At 38.5% G+C, this 6,425-nt stretch overlaps 1 long non-coding RNA gene across 1 annotated transcript; it reads left to right on the top strand.

The window, feature by feature from the left end:
- The first annotated feature begins 1,576 nt into the window (after window positions 1-1,576).
- LOC122229107 lies at window positions 1,577-5,230 on the top strand. The gene is made up of 4 exons (XR_006206961.1): window positions 1,577-1,610; window positions 3,900-4,064; window positions 4,513-4,556; window positions 5,127-5,230. It is a non-coding gene; the product is annotated as an uncharacterized LOC122229107 (long non-coding RNA).
- Window positions 5,231-6,425: the final 1,195 nt, after the last annotated feature.

Raw genomic sequence — 6,425 nt, 5'->3', positions numbered from 1 at the left:
TTTTGTATATGGTGTAAGAAAGTGGTCCAGGTTCATTTTTCGGCATGTCACTGTGCAGTTTTCCCAGCACCATTTGCTGAAGAGACTGTCTTTATTCCATAGGAGACCACAATGCTATGAAACTCAAAATCAACCACAAGAAAAAATTGGGGAAGACAACGAATACTTGGAAACTAAAGAACATCCTCCTAAAGAATGAATGGGCTAGCCGAGAAATTAAAGAGGAAATTAAAAAGTACATGGAAGCCAATGAAAATTATAACACCACAGCCCAAAACCTCTGGGACGCAGAGGGAAGTATATAGCAATCCAGGCCTTCCTAAAGAAGGAATAAAGGTCTCAAATACACAACCCAACCTTACATCTTAAAGAGCTGGAAAAAGAACAGCAAATAAAACCCAAAACCAGCAGAAAACAGGAAATAATAAAGATTAGAGCAGAAGTCAATGATAGTGAAATTAAAAAAAAAAAAAAAAAAACCAGAGCAGATCAGTGAAACTGGGAGCTGGTTCTTTGAAAGAATTAAGAAAATTGATAAACCCCTGGCCAGTTTGATCAAAAAGAAAAAGGAAAGGACCCAAATAAATCAAATCAAGAATGAAAGAGGAGAGATCACAACCAACACAACAGAAATAAAAACAATAATAAGAGAATATTATGAGCAATTATATGCCAATAAAATGGGTATTCTGGGAAAAATGGACAAATTCCTAGGAACATTATAAACTGCTGAAACTGAAACAAGAAGAAAGAACATTTGAACAGACCCATAACCAGTAAAGAAATTGAATTAGTAATCAAAAATCTCCCAAAAAATAAGAGCCCAGGGCCAGATGGCTTTCCAGGGGAATTTTACATAATGTCTTTAAGGTTCATTCATATTATATACCTTGTTCAGAATTTCCTTCCTTTTTAAGGTTAAACAATGTTTCATTGTGTATATGTATACAAAATGTATACAAAAATATAACAGTATATAATAACAATTATTACTAATGTTATATGTCAGTAATATAAATATAATAACAAATATATATTTGGCTATTGTAAATAATGCTGACATGAATATTAGTGTACAGGTGTCTGTTCAAGTCCCTATTTTCAATTTCACCAGGTGTATATCTAGAAGTGGACTTGCTGGATCATATGGCAATTCTGTATTTAATTTTCTGAGGAACTGCCATACTGTTTTCCATCATGGCTGCACCTCGTTACAATCCCACTCGCAGTGTATGAGGGTTCCAGTGTCTCCACATCCTCACCAACACCTGTTATTTTCTGGTTTTGTTTTTGTTTTTAGTAACAGTCATTATAATGGATATGAAATGGTATCTCTTTGTGGTTTGGATTTGTATTACCCTAATGACTAGTGATTTGTGCTTACTGGTCATTTGTGTATTTTCTTTGGAGAAATGTTTATCCAAGTCCTTTTCCCATTTTTAAGGTGGGTTGTTTATTTTCTGTTGTTTTTGAGTTGCAGGTGTTTAAAAATGTATTCTAGATATTAATCCCTTATCAAATACATGATTTGCAAATATCTTTCCCATTCTGTAGGTTGCCTTTTCACTCTGTTGATAGTGTCCTTTGATGCACAAAAGTTTGTAGTTTTGGTAAGTTAATTTATCTACTTTTTTCTTTTGTTGCCTACACTTTTGATGTCATATCCAAGAAATCATTGCCAAATGGTCATGTACTCTTAATTGATGTATATTTATTATATACATGAATCATATACCAAACAAAAGCAAATTGAACTTTAAAAAGGGATGAGACAAAGATGAGATAAGCAGTTACATTTTTTAAAACATCATTGAAAACATGTCATTGGATATGCTATATTATCTTTGAAAAGATTTGGTTTTAAGTTCTGGTTCTAAACTCAGTTTCTTTCTATAGTTGTTTCTAAAGGTGGTCATAGTAGAAAAATACCTCACAAAGATACATATATACAAATTGAAGATGTGCATTGTTGGTTGTGCCTGCTAGATCATGATGCTGTTTTTTCAATTCCATTCACCAATTTTGCAAAGATTTTAGTTGAAAATCACTCACCAGATGTTCATCTTCCATGATATCAATCAGTTGTTTATGCAGACTCATCAAAAAGTCCTGCATTTTATGTATTTTTGTAAGTGGGTATAGGTCCACTGAAATTCCACATGTGGATGGTTTGAAAACAGGTTTGAAAAATGTATTGTCAACTTTTAAAATGTGAGCACAGGAAGGAGTTGTTACAGGTGGCATACATTATTGTCAGTTGTATGATCATATGCTAATGCAAATAATATCAAACAGTCATTGTTCAAAATACTCTCCCCAGAGTAATTTTTTTGTTTTCAAGAAGCAGTTGTTTTCTCATTCATTATCAGAATCAAAATTATCAAAATGGTGGTGATAAAGGGTATTTAATCTATGAAAATATCTTCCAAACAGCAAATCCTGACAACCATTGTCATACCAGAAAAAATCAGCACATCTGGAACATGGTGTTTTATATAATAAAGATATATAATACCTTTATATTCAACAAACCTTTTATGTATTTTGCCACAAGTAGAAAAAAAACAAACAAACCTTGTGTCATTCAAAAGATTACCACGGTTATTCCTCATGTCATTACAAAGTATTGTACAAGAGTCTGTATTTTAAAGATCTTGTCTTCTTGGAAAGGAACTACATTTTTGACATCTCCAACACTTGGCACACTCCTGGCTTCAACTGCTTTGCTGTAACATCCTGACTATGAATGATGCAGTGCAGGATTTTATATGTGGAAATGTTTCTATGACTTTATCCCAGAATATTTTTTAGTCCACTTTAAGTAGCCATTCAATTAAGGAAATTTTTTCATAAATAATTGTTTTCATTAAAAAATTTACCATTGAGAATATAGCTTCTTGGTACATGTTTTCCTTTAGTTGTTCATAAGAAAAGGAGTTATTTTTTATTTCTTTTTTGAACCAGACTAGTAATATCATAAATTGATTTTTTAGCAACATCTTTACTTTTTTCTATCTATACAGAAAACCTGTATTATTATATACTTATTTTAATATATATTTCTTTACATCTTCAAACATTCAGCAGTTTTGCTGAGAATCTTTCAATTACATTTGCTGATAAAGGAATGCATTTCAGCTTGTCTCCATAGTGATTTTCTTGTATTTCAAGTATTTTTTTTTACCATAAGAGGAAGAATAAGTGTTTATTCATACGTGGCTTTTCTTTTCTTTTTCTTTTCTTTTTCTTTTAATATTTCAGTATTAAGCAAGGATACTGAAAGAGGCTTCTAAACATTTCAATTGTAGTGAAGTTTCATAAGGTACTGGATTCATTGTTGTCTGACTTTGCCCCTGGCACTGTGGGGAGTTCACCAGAGGGAGTGGGTGGGAGAGTATTCTCCAGGCACAGTAAAGAGCAGATACAGACGTATGATGCTGTGAAAAAGGTGGGCAGCTTGGAAACCTGTGAAGAGCTCTGCTTGATCACCAAAAGATGAACGTAGGGGACCACAGGTGATGAGAGTGAAAATGACATCGGGAGCTGGAACTGAGGTTTTCTTTGGAGGGAGTGAGCAGTGAAGTGAAACTTAGCCCAGGTTCTTTATCAAACAGAACCAGAGGTAAGGATTAAATGCTAATGCTTTCCTGGAAAGGTAATCTGGGGGCAGTGAGACAGGAAAAGTGCAATAAGTCAGGGAAGGATGGGAGGTAACACAAGGTCTTCATTACGAAGCTGGTCATCACTTCACGAAGAAACAGAGCCAGTTTCTCAGCCACTTGAAACAGCTCCAAAGACGCTGTACAAAAAAGACGTGCCTCAGAGCATTCCATCAGAGGGTGTAGGGGAAGGGAATCCATCTGATAGCATCTTACCTTCTCTTGTCTCCCATTGAACAGAGCTCACTGTTGAGGCATTAACTCCCTTCTACTTTTGAACTGCATCACTGGGCACCTTCTAGAGAGCCAGATCCATGCCTTGCAGTGTGGTGCTTCATCTGAGTCTGGAACCGGTCATTGTCGCAGTGGTTGAGGCAGAACAGATAGCCAAGGGCTGATTGACAGGTGAGGCTGGGGGAATCTGAAGCAGTGCAGTGCATAAGATGTACCCAGGACAGATGACCTCTTATGATCCTCAGATATGCTTGTGACCTTCCATTATATATGGTTTCTGTGATACAATATTGGGCTTGTATTGTTATGAGAACAAATTGCTCTTACTGCTTCCCCACAGAGGGGAGGAACAAGTCAGTCAGTCACAGAATTCCCCTCAGGAAGGAGACTTGTTGTGATTTCCAGAAAGAAGGCAAGTTGGCTAGTGAAATAATAAGCTACAGTCTCTTGGCTGGGGCTGGTCCTGAGGCTCTAATTGATATTTATCATCTCTGTCCTCACATACATTCTATATACTTCCCTCATCCTGGGCCAGCTTTTGCTGGTCTATATTGGTTTCTTGGTGAGGTGACCTAGAACTTCAAGTGGTCTCACCCTTTGCTTTCCCTGTACGTTTTAGGTCATGGCTGCTGCATTTTTCCATTAACCATTACCAATGGGCATGTGAGTACTGAGAGATACCCAGTGGATCCCCTGGGTTTCAGACACTATCTCCTTTGAAGCCATCCTGTGATGGTAACACCAGCTCTTTAATTAAATCAATAAGACAGGAAACCATTTCTTTACCTTTTGGACTGTTGGCATGAAAGCTCAAAATATTGTCATTAAAGCTCAAAATGGTCCGGGGGTAATCAATGGGACTCTTACATACAGTAGCAGATGTGCCCCTTCTCCGGGAACTAGGGCCTCCGATTGGGAAGGACCTCGGATTGCAAGGAGTAGAAGCACAGATCCTATCAATGGACCCCTGTGTTTGATGATGAGGGGACAACTTGTGTGTCTCTTGCTTCCTGGACCCATAAACCCTTACTGTTGGAAGCATATTACTATATGTCACCTGTCAGTTTGGCCCATATATCACTTCTTGGAAGACAGTACCCAAACCCACAAGATATTGCATCCATAGTTGAGCCCTCAACAGGCTGTTTGTCATTCTGTTGGTCTGGTGGGGTACGTAGTATAATCATTGAGTCCCCTGGTAACAAGTCCCCTTTTGTACCTCTTTTGCTGTAGAAAACAATCCCACGTGGGAGCTAAGATTGTGTGGAAAGCATGTTGAAGGATAAAGCATTCTGCAAGCCCTTTGATAGTGGTGTCGATAGAGGCTTTGCAGGTAGGAAAGGCAACCGTCTATCCAGAGTATGTGTCAATTTTGTATGGATTAATAATTAATGTCCCTTCCAGCATGGAAAAATTAACTTGCCACTAGATAGTTGTTGAATGACATCTAAAGGGATGGCGGTACATTGAGGGCACATCTTTAGTCTCTGATGTTGGCACATTGGCCACTCATAAGTGGCTGTAGCCAGATTGGTGATGATGACAAGAAGCCATTGTTATTAGGCCCATGCATAGTCTTCATCTTTGTTACCCTGTCTACCCTGTAGCTTATTGCACAAGCACTGGGCTGGTCAAGGAGACTATTCAGGGTCATTATGTCAGACCATCTTTCAGAGTCACCCACATTTGGGGCTAATGTGGTAATGTTCATTTCCAGCTACACCAACACACTATGAGCCAGTCTTGTGTCTTTTTCCTCTGAGACTTGGTCAGCACAGGAATTAATGTGTTGAAAGAGAGGCACTGGTGTTGTAGAAGTAGATGGCAGGCAGTCTGGACCAGCAGTTGATAGTAATTTACTCATAATTTTGGACCTTCTCCAGCCTCATCACAAATGTGCCACTTCCGTCATATAGTAGACTGCTGCTGTGTCTGTCCAGCAGTATGATTTGGTGGATCTGCGAACACGCTAAGTGTACAGAGGCCACACTTCCTCTGTCTGCCCCAGTGATTGATCATAGCAGACTGATCATAGCATAGTAAGGTGGGTCTATTCCTGGGAGACAGGGACTCCTCTAACAGGAGGTTTTAGCTTGTGGATGTGTCAGCATTCCTGCCAAGATTTCCTTTGAACTGCACTGGAGTCTAGGACTCTTCTATATAACCTTCCTAACTTCTTTCTCTCCTTCAATAGTGATCAGATCTGTAGCACATGTTTAATTGAATCTTGGTATTTGCTTCTTGGAGAACCAGGACTAACATGTGGTGCTTCATCTGAGCATGGGAGTGGTGGAGGGGAGCTAGAAACTCCAGGCCTTGGGATCAGGCAGAAGATTTCTGTAGGCAGGCATTTTAGATGTGTGAAGTAGCTGTAGTTAGGGCAGAGCAAGTGACAGAGGCCTGGGAGACAGGGAGGCTGAAGGATCTGAAGGGGTGCGTAAGAGATGTTCAATGTGGAGGGTTTTCAACAACAGAGTGAGGTTTATAATTATAGGCACATCGCTTCAGCAGTGAATTGAATGACTGAAGAGC

This window comes from Panthera leo, chromosome A1 (assembly GCF_018350215.1).
Source record: "Panthera leo isolate Ple1 chromosome A1, P.leo_Ple1_pat1.1, whole genome shotgun sequence".
Lineage (NCBI taxonomy): Eukaryota > Metazoa > Chordata > Mammalia > Carnivora > Felidae > Panthera > Panthera leo.
Note: the sequence above shows the minus strand (reverse complement) of the source record. Positions and strands in the feature narration are given on the sequence as shown.